The sequence below is a fragment of the Chiroxiphia lanceolata genome, chromosome 4 (assembly GCF_009829145.1).
Source record: "Chiroxiphia lanceolata isolate bChiLan1 chromosome 4, bChiLan1.pri, whole genome shotgun sequence".
NCBI lineage: Eukaryota > Metazoa > Chordata > Aves > Passeriformes > Pipridae > Chiroxiphia > Chiroxiphia lanceolata.
The window spans coordinates 74,828,976-74,845,817 of record NC_045640.1 but is presented as its reverse complement, the minus strand read 5'-3'; the positions used below and the strand labels follow the sequence as shown (position 1 = coordinate 74,845,817).

General features: G+C 42.2%; 1 protein-coding gene across 1 annotated transcript in view; it reads left to right on the top strand.

The window, feature by feature from the left end:
- Window positions 1–221: 221 nt before the first annotated feature.
- Window positions 222–16,842, top strand: part of ADAMTS3 (ADAM metallopeptidase with thrombospondin type 1 motif 3) — a 97,793-nt gene continuing 81,172 nt past the window's right edge. The window contains exons 1-6 of the mRNA XM_032685527.1: window positions 222–622; window positions 4,351–4,486; window positions 5,375–5,489; window positions 9,686–9,861; window positions 10,884–10,948; window positions 12,712–12,812. The gene's annotated coding sequence lies outside the window, so the exon portion shown is untranslated. The remainder of the gene's footprint in view (window positions 623–4,350; window positions 4,487–5,374; window positions 5,490–9,685; window positions 9,862–10,883; window positions 10,949–12,711; window positions 12,813–16,842) is intronic.

Here is a 16,842-nt window from a genome sequence, read left to right as displayed (position 1 = left end):
CCGCCATTTTGGGGCAGCCCTTGGGTCAGTCCCCGCCATTTTGGGGCAGGCTGTGCAGACAATGCAGGAGCAGAGCGGTGTGTATAATACTTATGAAAGAAAAGATCCACCTGAAAATTCTACTTCGTACTACAGTGGAATTTTCCGGAATTTACCCAGTTATCCAGATTATAACCCAGAAGTCTTGAACCTTCGTGTTGAGGTGAGAACAGACTTGTTCCACAAGGCTTCAGTGCTGTCTGCTCTGTAGCTGGAGAAGCAGCACCGTGATTTATAGTCTTTGGAGATATTTTGGTGCATCCAAGATCAACTTTCTGCTTGAGTCGCACTAGACAAGTAGAGAGAAATCAGTAGATATTCTGACAGTTTGCAGAATGGAAATAAACTGTGTTTGCTCAGGTGGAAAAGGGATGGACTCGAAGGTGCAGCAGAAGGAGTAAAAGGCCACAGCGAGGCTGTCTCAGGTGGGAGAGAGGGAGCGAGGAGGTGACAGGGAGGCAGACAAGAGGTGAGGAGTGACAGAAACACCTGGGGGGGAAGTGCGGCACATCCAGGCTCTTCTCTTCTGCGTGTCACCTGACTGTGAATGATGCAATAAAAATGCACTGTCTCTTACAGTCAGGTGAGTAAATCAGTTTTAAATTGCTCTTTTTTTTTCCCTCACCTGAATGCTCTTAAGCATTCAGGATGTTAACATTTTTCTGATTATCCTGAAACCGTTTTCTGTACCAACTGTCTCTAATTCAAGAGCAGTTTCCAAGCCATTCCAAGCAATTTTCTAACCTCTGCTAGAACATTTAGTAAATGTATTCTACAGCAGCGCTTAGCTCAGCCAGACAAGATATTTACATCCCCAGCTCCAAGGTTTTACCACTCTCCAGAAAGGACACAGCAACTAAATCTTGTTGCGAGGAGGCAAAACTATCCCAGCCAAGGTTTTGCCTCTTTGTCTGGCTTATGTGTCTCCAGTAACAATTATTATTTAAAGCACCAATACTTCACTGTCAAGGGCTGTAATTCTCAGGTCTTTGTAAATAAATGAGTATCCTGGGGGGAGAGCTATGGCAGCTAATGGAGAAAGAGAAACTTGGAAACGGCCTTTTTGTCGGTGTATTTCTCTGACTTCAGTTCAGCAGGACAAAGAATCTACCTGAGGATTAGATTTACAGACTGTAGGGGAAAAAAATCGCTGGCCAGAGGAGCTAAAAAAAGAGGGGAGATAAAGTTGGAAATGGATAGCAGTTTGATATACATTAAGAGGGGAATGAATAGATACAAGGTGCTCTATAGTTCTCGCTATGTAATATGATGTCAAGCTTAAACCGTTTACATGTCTCAGAATTATTCTGAATAAAGTTCAAGATTTAAAATTATCATCACAAATTCAGAACCTATTCCGGACTTTCATTAAGTTTCAATTACAAATAGTTTAGCCATTTTTGTCTGGTAGGCGTAAGCCCATTACTCAAGTGAAGATTTCAGGAAGAGATTTTCTTTTTTTTTTTTTTTTAATGTTTATATTCTATATATAAATATTCTTTTTAATAGCAATAATTTTCTATAGAAAATAAACTAATTCTTAAGGTCATAGAATGGTTTGGGTTGGAAGGGACCATAGAGATGATTTAGTACTGTGAGTGACAAGTGAATGCCAGATGTCAGTGAAGAGTCAGGAATTTCCCCTTGCTGTGGAAGGAAAGTTATGATGTAGCAGAGAGAGAAGGTTTGGCTTCAAAACTGCAGATGTCATCAAGTGCAGTTTTATATTAGATCTGCCTGAACTCGGGATCTGGAATAACCTGGGAAGTGGACAAGAGACAGAATTCTTCTTTCTACCCTGGGGAGCTGGCTTGATTGCTGGAGCTCTCGCCAGTGATAGCACATGATTTTTAATGGCCACACCTCTTTAGCATTTGTTATTTTATGTCTCATCCAATAAAGGGCAGAAGAAGTGTTGTTCTGTTCCTGAAAAATACACAACGTGCATGGTAAGTGCTTCCAAAACTAATAAGTCTTTAGAAAAATAACCATGTTCTGGGGAATAGCAGGCTCGAGTTATTTATTAGTCTAATGTTAGCATAACAGGACCATTATTAATTTCATTAGTATTTCTTGTGCTGCTCCAATTATAAAACATATACCATCTTCTTATGGGTTTTAGCAAGTTCCAAGGAAATGTAAGCAGTAAATTTTATCGTGGAATCGCAGAATAGTTTGGGTTGGAAGGGAACTTGAAGGTCATCTCATTCTAACTGGGGGCAGGGACACCTTCCACTAGACCAGGTTGCTCCAAGCCTTGTCCAGCCTGGCCTTGAACACTTCCAGGGAAAGTGTTCCTGCAGTTTGTATGATTGCATAACTAAAAGTTTGGATTTAGATGTGTCGAATTTACAGGTTTACTGTATTAACTTGCACCATGGAATTTTCTGGGGTAGTTTCCAGCATTTGCTATAGAATTATGCTGGCGTTCCTAATCCTTGAGAGAACTTGAATTGGGACTGGCACACAGGATGTTAATGAAAGGATTCTTGATTTTTAAGGTTTTTGTGTGTGTGTGTGTGCTTTAGAGTGTGGTTAGAGGCTCCTTGGTGTCCTCACAAGAGCAGCCTCCAAACCAGCCCACTGGCTGATTTAGAGCCTACGGAATTATTGCTGTCCCCAAACTGCAGCCAGCATCAGGAAACCACAAGAATCAAACAGACAATAGGGTTTGTTTGGTAAAAAAGATTTTTTCCTAACCCTGCAAGATGTCATTTGTTGTACATCAGGGATTAATGGGGAGGGAGGAGAATTCCACTGCTTTGAGGCCAGTCCTGAGGGAATGTCCGAGCATGTCTTTGGTGCCGTAAAGAACTTCTGAATTGCTTTAGGGAAGGCACACACAGCTTAGGGACCGGTCAGGACAGCTCCCAGAAGTGCTGAGGAAGTTCAGTGCAGCTCAAGTGTGACATGACTTCATCTCTTCAGCTTCTGACATGAGTTTTGCTTGTCCTGTGCTCATCCAGCGCAGTGGTTAAAAGCTAACGTGATCTCTTTCCCAGCATTGTATATATTTCACAGCCTGCTGTAGGCTGTGTAACCCAAAACAGCTTGGAACTTTCCAAAACTTCCAGGATATCCTGGTAAAGCTTTCCATTACATGACATGATTTGAATATTTCCCAAGCATTTTTCTGAAAAATAGCAGTAAGCAGATATTTATTCTGTCCTAAGGAAAAGAAAATAATTTTTCTAGAAGCAAATATAGCTCAGAAATTCATCCCATTTTATACAGAATTAAAGGCAAATATTATTAGGCCAAAGTCCAACTAGAGTCTTAATGAACTATAGTTTTAGTACCATTCAAAACCTTAGAATACTAAAAAATAATGGTAAAACACTGAAAACAAACTTTGCAGAGTTGTAGAGGAAAAGTAATTGGCAGGACGTTCTCTCTGCCTATAAAAACCTTGAAAATTTAAGGGTACCAATAAAATCTTTAGAAAAAGAAAAGGGAAAAAGAAAAGGTTGGCCCAGGAGTCTGGTGTGGGACCAGCAGCTCTTGACTGTGTACAAATTCTTTCAAAGAAACATTTGGAAAAGTTCTTTTCAGCATTTTTATTGTGTTTTTCTTCATCAGTTTCGTTGCCAAAATAACTTAATGTGGGCTGAATACTCGTTGTCTCTTATTCTCTCTAAGTTCTTTGACGTGAGCATCTCATCTCAAAAAAAAAAAGGTGACTCTTCTCTGTTAGACAGTTCAGGCTCTCACTTTGGAGCAGAATGGCAGCACTGTGCTGTGATCCAGATGGATTTCAGAAGGCCTCGGACCAAGGCTGTGCATCCTGGGGACTCAGGAATCTGTTTATGGCTTCGCCGTGGCAATCAGAGGTGGCTGTTCCCTGGTTTGCAGTGGTGATTAGTGAGGGTGGCAGGAGAGATCCTGACTTTGAGACATCCCAGGAGCCACAGACTGTAGTAAAACCACTGAAATGTCAGTGGTTCAAGCGGTTACTGATTCAAATGGCACCAAACCCAGGAATAATTGGGAATTTCTGTTGAGCAATGGTGTATTTTTTTTAAGAGTAGAAGAGTTGCATTAGTCGAACAGATAATTGACCATCTGGCCTAATATTCCACTTCTGGATGCTTTAAAGCAAGGTGTTAATCTGCCTTTCCTCAATATCCTGTTAATTATCCAACACTGTAGCCATGCTGGGCTTGGAGCAGAGGGGATTTCTTCCTGATCCCAGCTGGTGAGCAGCTTATCCCTTGATGATATGGATTGATAGCCCCAATAATTCTTATATAAGCCAGCAGCAGTTTGATAGTTATTGCTTCTCATAATGGAAATTGCATTTATGTTTTACAGGCATCAACCAGACGAGGTAGAATCTTAAATATTCCAGCAGCTTTTGGAAATTTGCTGTCTAGTTTGTCTTGGTAGCTTCATTCACCCTCTTGTGAGTTTGGTTAAACCACAGCTGCACCGATCCTCTCATATAATGGTAAGAGCCAAATCTTTTCATCCATAATGAATAAAGTCCTATTATGTCTAATAAGATTGACCCCAATTTTCCCCCACACGACAGGCAATGTTCCATCTGTACAAATTTCAGTCACCAATATTCTTCCTCACTCCAAAAAGTCTCTGATCTTGCGGATAACATGAGCAGTCACCAGGAGCACGAGCACTCCTGTTGTTTGCTGGCTCAGTTCAAGGACACACAGAACTTGTGGTGGGGCTTTGTTGGTCTACAGAGACTATCTAGGTGTTCTTCCATTGGTCTGGAAGAGTCACTGGTAGTTGGGATTAAATATTTTGGATTTCAAAGCTGAGATTTCTTCACAGAAGCCAGCTCTTGATCTCCCCTTTTAATTTACTAATGCTTTCCCTTCCTCCCGGTTTTTGGATTCCTTCCAGTCTAGTCCGAGCAGCAGCTGTGACCCAACGCATATCTTCATTAAGCTCATATTGAAAATCATTTGTACTGTATCCCTCTTTGAATGCTGAAATGATGCTCTGGTCACAGTTGTCTGTTCCAGGTTATTAGACAGTTTGTCTGGATAGGAGTTTTCCAGTGCTGGAATGTGAATGGACAAACAAAACTCGGTTCTGTCTCGTTTGTGCTCAGTTGGCTGAAGCATCTGGGCAGTTCCATCTGTATACTCTCAGCCAAAGTCAATGCCTTCCTTATCTCCCAGGGAATGTAGGGTTGGACAAGGCCCCATGCCTTTGGAATCTAGCATTGCCCTGACTTTGTAAGAGAAAAAACAGGATCAAAACGTTGTTTGTAGCATTGGCAGCACCCACTTCAGTCTTGCCTTAGGTCACCAAGATGAAAAGAGAGAAGTGTCGGTGACAACCATATCTTACGTGTCATTGCACTTCACAGGCAGGTCCCAGCTGTCTGAAGGAGATCAAAGATGGAAGAGAGAAGCCTGGCTGCCTCCAACCTGGAAATTCAACGCAGTCCATTGATGTGGCTGCAGCGTCCGTGGGCCTTGGGGGTAAAGTATTCACCTTTTTTTTTTTAAACTGATGTAATGGAATGAGAATGTCCATATCAACAGTTATCATGTCTCACCTGCAGGCAAGAGCTTTTTGGGATGTCCTCATAAAGTTCCTTGTCCCTATGCAGGAATCCCTTCAGACTTGTGTCTATGAACCTTAGGTATCTGATTTATAAATAGTTACAAATGACCCTAGTTTCAGTTCCTGGCAGAGTTGACAAACTCCTGTGACAGGCGTTGGTTGGCTTTCCGATAGAAAACAGATACCATTTCTCACCCCTGGTTTTTATTTTCTTTAGTTTGTAAACCCAGGGAACCTGATTCAACCTGTAGCAGGATGTCCATCAGGACCCAAGGCCCTTATTGTATTCTTCTCTTTCCATGTTTTGTGGTGCAACCAGTGTTCAACAGGAACTGTAAATCCACTGTAAATTTGGGCTGTTGCTCTGTGGAGATGTCTCTCACTCAAAATAGGGCCCAGTGCTATTTGTGCCTAGTTTTTCAATCCTCTGCCTTCCCTTCTGTCTTTCCAAGCAAGATCCACATGAGAGGCCTCTAATTTTCTCTGTCAGATCTGGAGATGGGATCAAATGTCAATTGTTTGCCTTTTTCCAGCATGTGTTGCATTCACAGACCATGAAGAAGTCTCAGTCCCAGGGCCATGGTATCCATTGCCAGGTTTGGACTTGATGGACCAATTTTCATTTTCACTGCTATTATCGGAGTGAAAAACAATCCTTTTAGATGCCAAACCTGGCCCTCCCTCGGATTGCTACTAGGATTGGCAAGCATTCCATGAATCTCATGTTTTGAGTTAATTCCAGCGTTCCCCAGTGCCTCAGTTGTTTGGTAGACAAATATTTTCCATTTGAAATGAAATGCTGGCCATGGTAGCGTGCATTTGTGTAGCAGGTTTCGCCCCAAAAGCTCCCACCTGGTATGTTCCTGACTGTATATCTGGGATGGCATCCTCATGGGCACAGCAGGGATGATGTGACTGGTGGTACTTCCCCTTGTACTGCCCACCCTCAGCAACCCCTTCTTTGGTGCAGTTGTTGGGACTGGAACCCAGCAGGAAAGTGGGACTGCACAGTGCTTTGGGAGAGGAAGTAGGAATCTTCTGGAAAAGCAGATGGGAGAGCGCAGGGGTGACCTCTCCCTCCCCTCTCTGTTTGATAAGTGCAAGATGTTCTTTGGCAATTAAATGTGATGAAAACCAGTGTTATCTCACCCTGGGTCAACCACCTCCTCCCCCCTTCCATAGGATGTATGGCTGGTTTAAACACTGTTTAAAATAAAAATCCCTAAGCTTCCTGAACCTCCCCAACTCCAGTCAAGTCCACAAGACCAGTCAACTGCAAGTTCAGGGTTTGTTGGGAATATGACCTTCAGAGAGTGAAGGAATAAGACATTCTGTTAATACTAGGTACTGTGGGGCTGGTCTTTATTTCTTCCTATTGATTTCTCTCAGGTATACAGGAAAAACGCCTCTTATTTTATAAACAGTAATTTCTTTGTCAGCCTTCAGCTACGAAAAAAAGGGAAGCTTCTTTCATGCAAATTACTTGTATATTTATTTGTATATTTACTTGTTATTTACGTATCTGTTTATCTTGAGACTGACACCAGCCTGAGGTAAAACATCAAAAGGTCTATAGCAAATGGTTCCTTTCTTCTCAGAATGACTCTCATCACTTAAACACCTCTGCTCTCAGCTGTACCATTTGCAAGGACTGGCAGGATACAAAGAAAAAGTGCCATTTGCTTTATGTGGAAACTTTGCTGCTCTTGGGATCAGCTGGAATGAAGCTGGAAAATGTGATACTGCTATTTTCCTAGCCCAGTGCACACTGAGCCAGCCCAGGTGGCACCCTGCAGCCAAGCACAGTGCCCAGCCCCACACTCTGCCAGATTGTGTGGAGCCTCATCCTGGCTGCTGGAATGGGAGGAAAGCTGGGGCAGAGCCGATTCCTCCTCCCTGTGTGTGTCTGTGGCCTGTGCACTCACCCCAGTGCTTTCCCTTGGGATAAGTGATGGAGGTAGGACAGAGCTGGGAGCTGGTGAGGACTTGCAAAAATGCTTTACAATCACACATTATACTCTTAAGGGAGAAATGGAGTTTATGTATACATGTATACAAATACTTTGGTTTTCTGCTACATTAGAAATTCAGCATTATTCACCAAACCAATTAATAATTTACCATAAAGCCCCAGAATGACATTTCTAGCCTTTGCACCTTCATGTTCTTTACGCAGGGCAAGGTCCCAGCGAAGGTGGGACCAGCATCTCCTTTCCTGATACCCCAGGTCTTTGGGGGTTTTGCTGTGCCTGGGAGACATTTCTACCCAAAATCCCTTGATTTGTATTTTATTTGGATTGGTTTTTTTATGAAAATGATGGCAAACGTGCAGGCTGCCCGCAGTCCGGATTTTCTCTGGCATTCTTCCCGTTGGTCCTGGAGAAGCAGGAGCTGGGCTGGCAGATCAGATATGGACAGTGTTGTCTACCCCTCCCGAGTGTTTCCTCAGCCCCTCACAGCTTTAGGATATTTGCAAAGATGCTCTGAAACGTCGTACGGTAAATTTACAATCTTACCCTCCCTAAAAAACGGCTTCCCCTCAGTTTAGAACATATTCCCTTATGGATTCTCATTTGAGAAAGGTTTTAGCATTCAGAGAAATCGATAACCTTTCCTGCATGTGGGCATTGCTGCGGCAAATTTCATAGGAAATGCGGTCCTTAGCAGAAGGTTTGGTGGGATGCTGTTCAAACCTGGCATGATCTGACCAATTGTTTGATTTGTCAAGGTTTTATAATTTCTACAGAGCTTTATTAAATCCCATGAACAACATCTTGCTTTCATTCCTCATAGGTCTGTTCAAAAAGTCTATGGTCCTGTTGTGCATTTCTACTAAGGATAAAATGAGCTGATCTATCTGCACTTAACAGACAATTTACATTGATTTTAGCATTGAAAGGCAACACCAAGTGACAAACTGAAATACAACAAAAATCCTGGTATTTTGAAGTTTAATCAGCACATTTTCAGAATTTTAGCCTATTTTTTTGCACATTTTATTCAGATCATCTACATTTTGCTATCGATGAGAAGCCTGTTTCAGTAAAAAGTTGTTTAAAAATATGTTTACTAGATGGAGCAGGGATATCTAATGTCAGGTGAGTGAGGGCAGAGTTTGTATCCCATTATATTTACATGTTTTGGTGATGGGCAAACTTAAAATCGTGTGGATTGAGGCTGGTTTTGGACTTTGTTCCCTGCCATTTGGCTGCCTGAGCAGCACAATGTGGATTGAAATACCCAGGGATCTGTCCTAGGCAGAGCAGAACTGTGTTGCCTGGAGATTAAAACATACCCAGGAAACACAAAATTTTTAGGTGACTTCATAAAAAAATAGAGTAGGTTTTTCAAGTTGTTTTTTAAATGCATTCAGCCCTCTGCATCCTCCCCAGCAATGACACTGGAACATTCCTTTAGCTATTACATGAGGCAGAATCTCCTTTCCAAAGTGTTGGAATGTGCAACTAGTCCAGACATCTGATGGCTGGAAAAAAAATAGCAGGGGCACTGTGCAAATTTTATTATTTTTATTAAAATCAAAATGCTCTGGGTTTGTAGCCTCTAAAGCAGTTGGAGACTCCCTGCGACGAGCAGATAATTTGTAATTAAGGAAAGATATTAATGCAGATTCCATTGGAATGAAAACACACAAATGTTTTGATGTAGATTGCAAGAAGAGTTCACAGCCCATATAAAATTCTTGTGAAATACTGAAGTACAAACCCTTTCCCTGGTGCTCTTTGAGCGTGTCAGCCATCAAGACGTTGATATAATATAAAATAATATGTTAACACAGTGAAACCCACTTATTAAAATAGGATTAAGGATACTCTGCTTGAAGACTGAGGCATTCTGCTTTGCTTTTTTTTTGGTCACTGGACAATTCCAGGATTTCAGGGTTAATTCCAAATGTCATATTTTGCCACTACTCATTGACGGTTGCAAATAGCTACGCTAAAAAAAAAAGAAAAAGAGAACAAAAGAGGTTTCAGATATCCCAGTCTGTTCCAGGAAAGCCTGCCAAGTCTCCAGAAAACTGAACTTAGTAAGTGAGACTATTAAAATCACAACTTTTTATAGAATTTTCTTTTCGTTCCACTTTCATCCTCAGGTATTTAATAGCAAATGTTGCACGCAGGACGTTGTTCACTTTCCAGGCTTTATCTGCAAGGTCACTGTTTGTGTGACTGCAGCGATTCCACGGCGGATCCCACTGTCAAGGAACAGCAGCGCATCCCTTCGGAACGTTCTCCGGGCACTTGGGAATGTGCAGGCAACTAGGTGTGGGTGAGCACATCTCCACACCAGGGGAACTGTGGGCTCTCACAGGGCTGTTCCTCGTGGGACAGAATGTGGGGGAAGGCAACAGTAAATACTGTTGAGGGTTGCACATGGAGTGTGCCACACGTTGTTTTAATAGGGCTGAAACAAAGGGAATGGAACAGTTTTGGAAAACGTTGCTCTTGCTCTGACTGCTGGGGCTTCAATTAATGCTTTCCTTTTGTGGGAGAGGAGTGTGGGACAGGAAAGGAAACAGTCTCCTTAGGTACAGTAGATTTTACCCATTAGCAATTATCTCTGCAAGTTAAAGGTAAAGGAGTAGGCATTATTCCATCATAAATCCCAAAGCAGCAGTGTAAGAATAAAATTATTACCAAGTGGAGGGGGAGAGGTTGAGTGATCAGAGCATTGGACAGACACTCCAATTTCTTGGATTCTCTCCTTCCTCTCAGTACATCAGTTAGTCCAGGAGCTTCCCTTGCCTGTTGAGAGCCTCAGGTGAGGGGTGACTCACTGCTCCGGGCAATCCTGAAAATGTGGAACTCGTTCCCCCTGGAGTTATGAAATGGGGACGGGCTCCTCTTTTTTACAGTGGAAAAGTGTGAAATCACAGCCACATTGGCTGGAGTTGTTCCTCATTGAACACTTACACTTCCATGTTGTTTTACTGTTTGCTCCATCCCATTTTTATGGGCCCCAGCCTTATGGATTTTGCAGTTAACTGTTTGAAAGGAGGCAGAAGTGATTTGCCAGGAGTGGACCTTTCTCCCACTAATGCTGGGATGATGTTTGTTTTATATGCATGTGGGAATAGTGGGAAATGCAAATGTGTTGTTTTACTGTCTCAACTAAAAAGAAAATTAAAACAACCATATTCTGATGCTTGCCATTCTTTGCAATAAAAGCTCACATTTCTGTTCACTTCATTCACCTTGGTCTGTGCCTGTTATCTTTGACTTATTCATCACAAAAAGTTTCTTGAGTCATCTTTGCTCTACCTTAACTGGAAAATTTGTTTGATTTTGCAGAGGTTCTGCACAGTGAAGTTCTTCTCTGAGCAGCCCCTTTTCTCAAGGAAGCTCCAAGAAAGCAGGTGGGTATGACAACATTGCTTTGGAGCTTGGAGTAACCTATTCTGATGGAAGGTTCCCTGTCCACGGCACCGGCGTGAAACCAGGTGATCCTTACAGTGCCACTCCAAACCATTCCGGGACTCTGTGATTCTGTTTGAATGTTCCCTGTCCATTGCTCACCACCTTTCCCATATGCTTTGAAACCCAGTTGGTGTGTAACAAACTCCACACTGGGTGACAACTCTAATCTCCAGTTCAGGATAATCCCAAGGTGCAAAAAATCCAGTGGAGACCATGACTGTCCTGGGGCACTACAAAATAAGTTATTCCAAGGGCAGGCAGTCAACCGATTGTCCAGTGGGAATGCAGGGAGGGAGCGGGAAGCTGGGCAGTTTTGATTTAAATGTCAGATTGTTTTGAAGCGCTGTGTGTGCAGTATGTAGGTCAGGGCTGAAGGGACAGACTGGATCTGCAGAGGTGCTGAGAATGATTAATTTCTTTGGGCAGAATTCCCCGGGTTTTTTTTCCCTGTGTGCTCAAGTCAAGCTGCACATTCTCATGGACGACGGGCTCAGGTTTCGGACCGTCTGCCCAAAGGGGAAATTTATCCTGGCAGCTGCTGAAAGGGGAACTCTTGTGGATTGGCACCAGTTTGTGCATTAAAAGAATTATATTTTTTTTTTTTTTTTGCTGCGTTTTGGGGAGCTTTTCAAGGATGGCTTGTTTACATTGCTGCTGTGTTCTCTGGCCATTAGCAGCGGCGAGAGGTGATATTGGGGTGCTTTCCAGCAGCTGCCAGGCACCACCGAAGGTGTGGATCAGGCCCCTCTCGCTGCCCTGAATAAGCACTACCTGTGTTCCTGTGGAAAATTGTGCTAGAGAGGGACTGGTTCTGTGGATGGGCTGACTGTCCGCTGAGTCCGAAGTGTTTTCAGTCATTAGCCCTTTGTTTGACACCCAGCTCCAGTCTGTATTGCCAGATGAGATGCTAATGGAGTAGCATTGTTTCAAACACAATAAAATCCAGCCTCAGGGAATACTTAGGGAAGACTTAAAATCTCACTAACGCTCCTTTATATGATCATGAACCCTTCTGTCCTGTGATCCCAAGCAGTCTGAACTTCTCTCTACAACAAAACATTTAAAAACTCGGCTGAGAGGAAGTTTCAGATGACAGTAGAACACAGTCTGGAGAAATTACCTGATGTTCTGAAATACTAACTTCGAATATTCTCAACTACTGACTTTAATTAGCAACTTTTTGTTTACTTTTTTGGCACTTTGGTGTTCCTGTACACAGGAACAGATTTTTCAGACAGGTTCTGTGATTGTTGCACAGTCCATCTTCTCGTGCTTTACACAGATCATAGTGGTCCTGAAATTGTCCAAAGGAACGTGTCTCCAGGGCCTGGGTTTTGCTGGGATTGCTGGGATGCCTGAAACAAGCCCTGCCTTTGCTCCTGCTCACTCTTTCTATTGTCACAGAGTCCCTGAGAGATGAGAAGCAGGTGGAGGGATGCACAGGATGTGCATTATACCCTGGACGTTCTGTGCTGCAAGGGTGGTTAAAAGATGGGGTTTTAATTAAATAATGATCTCAGCCATATTTCCTAACACAATTTGGCAAGTTTCTCCAACACATCTCCTGGTACACACACATGTAACCTGTGCGTATCCTCGGAGTAGAGCTTCATCATTGGAAAGGGGGCTTGCAAACAGTGCTGTTTACTGAATCAAATGTGTTTTCCTGGAATCCTGAAGGATTGATTTCTTGCATCTGCAGTTTTTTCTGGAAGCTGCCCCGTGGTGGAGTTGTGCCTTCTGGGTCAGAGATGAAAGGAGCTGGCCTGTAACCTTGTGAAACCGAAACCCTTTTTTCCGAAGGTACAGTAAAATTTTAGCTCTTGTGTTGAAATGCAGTTTTGCCTGCTCAGTAAAGCCTGTTAATTCATATTTTTGCAGCAAATAAACTACTTGGATTCTTTGTTGCTGGACACTTCTGGTTGCTGCTGGGTTTCTGAGGAGTCTAAGTAAAAAATACTCTGTTTTAATTTTGACCTCTTTTTCATGGATCACGAAAAAAACCATGATCTGGCATTCTGTTTGTGCATAACTGTATAATTTCCAAATAATTTCTTCTGACCCAGTAGAGTCCTGTATATGGGACAAAACCTGTTAAAGATACTTAAAGAAGTTTGACGTTGAGAACTGTCAGGTTTTTTCAGACCTACCTTTAAAAGTTTGTCACTCTGCTGACAGGTCTTGGGGTCTGACACATTTCCAGTATTTATGGTGGGAAATGGCATTGCAGCATTAAGATAAATTCTTCAATCCTGAAGCTTTGCTTGGAAGCAAAGTGACAGGGAAATATACTGGGAAATGGCTGAGTTTTATATGTTTTTGTCACCGCTCAGATCACACCCAAGTCCAAGTGCTTTCTGATTTTCAAGCAGAAATTTCAAAAGCCTGCAATATGCTTTTAAAATTCCAGATTTCAGCTGAAACTCAAACTATTAAACCAGTGTAAAAGAATCTGTGCTGGAGAGATTTCCAGCCAGCTTGAAACACAACCAATACTGGAATTTTTGAAAAATCTGATCTTGCAAAACTGCTCTGTGTGTTTCCAGGCCATTAAAGTCTGGACAATCTAAGATAAGCAACTAAACTCCATGGATTTCTTGCAGCTAAATCTGGCTTGCAGGGAGTCACACTACAGAAAACCTCCCATCTTAGAGGCTTGTAGAGACAAAAAATCCACAAACCTCAAAGTTGTTTAAAAGCACTTCATCTGGTTTGAAATAATTGGCTTTTTTCAATTAAGAATTTCCCTTTTTTTCCCCCATGTTTTGGATGGAGGAATTTTGTTGTTCTTAGTTCTATTTGTACGTGAATTTAACAGCTATAAATTAAGACTTTTTTTTTTTAAACCATAAAACAAATTGAACTTGATTATTTTCAGAAATACCAGAATTTCTGGAACTATATTCAGAAATACAAAACTGGTTAATTTTTATGGGATTTGAGTCTCCTCCTACCAAATTAAAAGGGAAAGAATTCTCCCAGAAAGTACAGACATGTCCATTTTCCAGGCAGACCTGTAATCACTTTAATCACTTCAGGCTTTGAGTGCAGGTTATCAGGGAGGAAATGACTTTTTCTCAGCAGTGACTGACATTCCCAGAAAATGTCCAGGGTTTTTTCCATGTTTAGGAGAAGAGGCTGAAAGGCAACATTGTGATAATCTTTTCTGATTTGCTGTTCCATTAAAAGAGGTAAAAGTGGTCCTGGATCTCACAATTTGGGAGGTGGAAGTCTTCTGAGAACAGGATGCAATGTGCCAGCTGCTTCCTTATGGAATTGTCAGGAGAAGCAGAAGGAAGGCTCTTCTTTTATTGTGTTAGGTGGTTGGCTGAAGTTGGGGTTTTTTATTAGTTGATTGGGTTTTTAATTCATCCAGGTTTTTCCTTCATCTCCTTCTATAACAACACGCTGGAGTTCCTGGAAAGGGGTAGCAGTGTGGAGGCAAATCTGAGGAAAAACTGGTTTAATTTGTGAACTTTTCCAATCTCCCATAGTCTCTCCATACAGAAACTTAAACATTTTACAATTACACCTGCCCATCTTTTGGGGTTTGAATGGGAACATCCAGCATATCCTCTGAATGAACACCGTGAGTTGGAAAGGTCCCAGATTTAGGGAGGTGAGTGCTTCCGCAGGTGTGCTAGGTTTTATTGTCTGCCAGCAGCCAAACAGCAAATCAAACCAATTTAAATCTGACTCTTCTCTTGCTTTGAGATCAGAAGCCATTCCCTGAAATGCTTGAAGAGCTGCATCCAGACAAATCAGGGAGCTTTGGGCAGTGCTGCTGCTTGGAGAATCCCTGGGAACCCTCACCTGGCAGAGCTCGCCCCACTCTCTGAGCACCTTGTTTGCTTGAGTCTTTCTGAAGTTCACAGTCACAGGAACAAAGAAAAAGAGCAGTTTGTCATACCTGTGTCAATTAAGGAATGGAGGATTTAACAGGGTCTGATATTTCTGCTAATTTTGACAACATATATCAGAACTTCGAGAGTTCAATTCTGACTCTAAATTTGATTAACCATTTTTCTCACTTCTTTCCCTAAAGGAATACAGAGCATCCTGATTTCATCTGAACTGGCTTGTTGTAAATTAAATTCTCCTTCTACAGGGAATCCACATCCTAAGTTCCCCTGTGTGAAATAAATTTTTCTTAGGAAACAAAGCATGTTTTTTTTAATTCTTGCCCCCTCAGTACGTGATCAGATGGTCTTCAGGACTGCAGCAAAGGTATGTGAGCACAGTGGGCTACCTCTGAGGCAAGGCATGCCAGGGTTAGGATGGAGTGGCAGACACAGATTCAGAAACGTGCTGGTGAACACAGGGAATCCTGCAAATAATAAGGTTATTAAGTCCAACAGATATTAAGTATTTATTTTGCATTTTTTGCTTTAAAAGGAGAAAAAAAGTCAGCATGAAAGCAATGTCATTTTGAATGATGGATCTTGTAGTCCTCAAAAGAGTAACCACTTCAGTTTAGCCAGAAAAAAGTAAATATTTCCTCCTAAGGACTGGATTCTTGAGATACTCATCAGCATGTGCAAGAATCTTACATCACTGTCCTCTGGGAATATCCATTTCCATCTTTTTCTGCCCCATTCTGTAAAACACTCTGTGAGAATGAATCAGTTCCCTGAATGAAATCTCATTTTCTCTGACCTTTTCCACTACATACCCAGAACAGAATTGAGCAGAACAGAGGAAATGAAGTTATACTTTTATATTTTAAAAATTATTAAGGCTTCTGCGTCTGGGAGTCTTTATTCCCAGTCTGGAGAGTGGTGCTGGATTTTGGAGGACTATGTCCCAGGTTTCCATATGTGTGGCAGTTGGATGGCAGACAGGAAGGGGCTTTATGTTTTGGTACCTTAAATGACAGGTTTGTCCTTGTCCTTGGGAAGCCCAAGGCCTTGATGGCAGAGATTCCTGTTGGATCCTGTTGTATGTTCTCCTGGAGCTGCTCAGCATCCCTAGCCAAAGTTTGGCTTGGAATAATCTCACTGAACTCATTCCTCTGTTGATCCCAGGGATGTTAGTGATGCCAAGGGTGTGTTTCCAGTGCTGTTTATCCCTTTTAGTTGGAATCTTCATTTTCAAAAGGAAATCTGTCCAGAATCTGTTGAAAGGAAATACGATGTGGTCAGGAATGGTCATTCCTTCCTACAGCTTCCAATCCACTGTTCCCTCTGATGGATTTATACCTGGTAGAGGCCATGGAAAGTGAAGCAGTGAGGTTTCACCTGTTGTAGGTGCTCAGAAGGAAGTGCTGCTGGGTTTGCTTAAAGCCAGGCTGCTTCAAGTCATAGAATCCTAAACTGATTTGGGTTGGGAGGGACCTTAAAGCCCCTCTTGTTCCTAGGCCTTGCCCTGGGTGGGGACACCTTCCACTAGACCAGGTTGCTCCAAGTCAAAAATAAAGAGCTTATAGCATGGGTTTCCTTGGAGAATTGAGGACCTCCATAATCCACATGGAACTGGTAGCACTGCCATAGTGTTTCACTCATTTTCTGCACTGCTGGCACAAAATCTCACTTAATAAAGAGCAGATGTTTTTGTTATTAAGACGCCCTTTTTTTACCATGTTTAGCATTCAGATGTTCCTGTGGTTGGAGTCAGATAATGGCTCATTTTTTGTTGGGTTTTGGTTTTTTTTTTTTCAAGTCTATAAGAACTGGCCTTTAACCAAACCTCACTGCAAGAAATGTTTCTGTCCTGGATGAAGAGAGGAGTAAGTCAGGCTCTTTGTCTACTTTGGGAAGTATTATTGGAATATGATAGTAAGTTGTTCCTGGTGACTTCTGAATGTAGGTAGGCTGGGGATGTGGTAGGTCTGAGC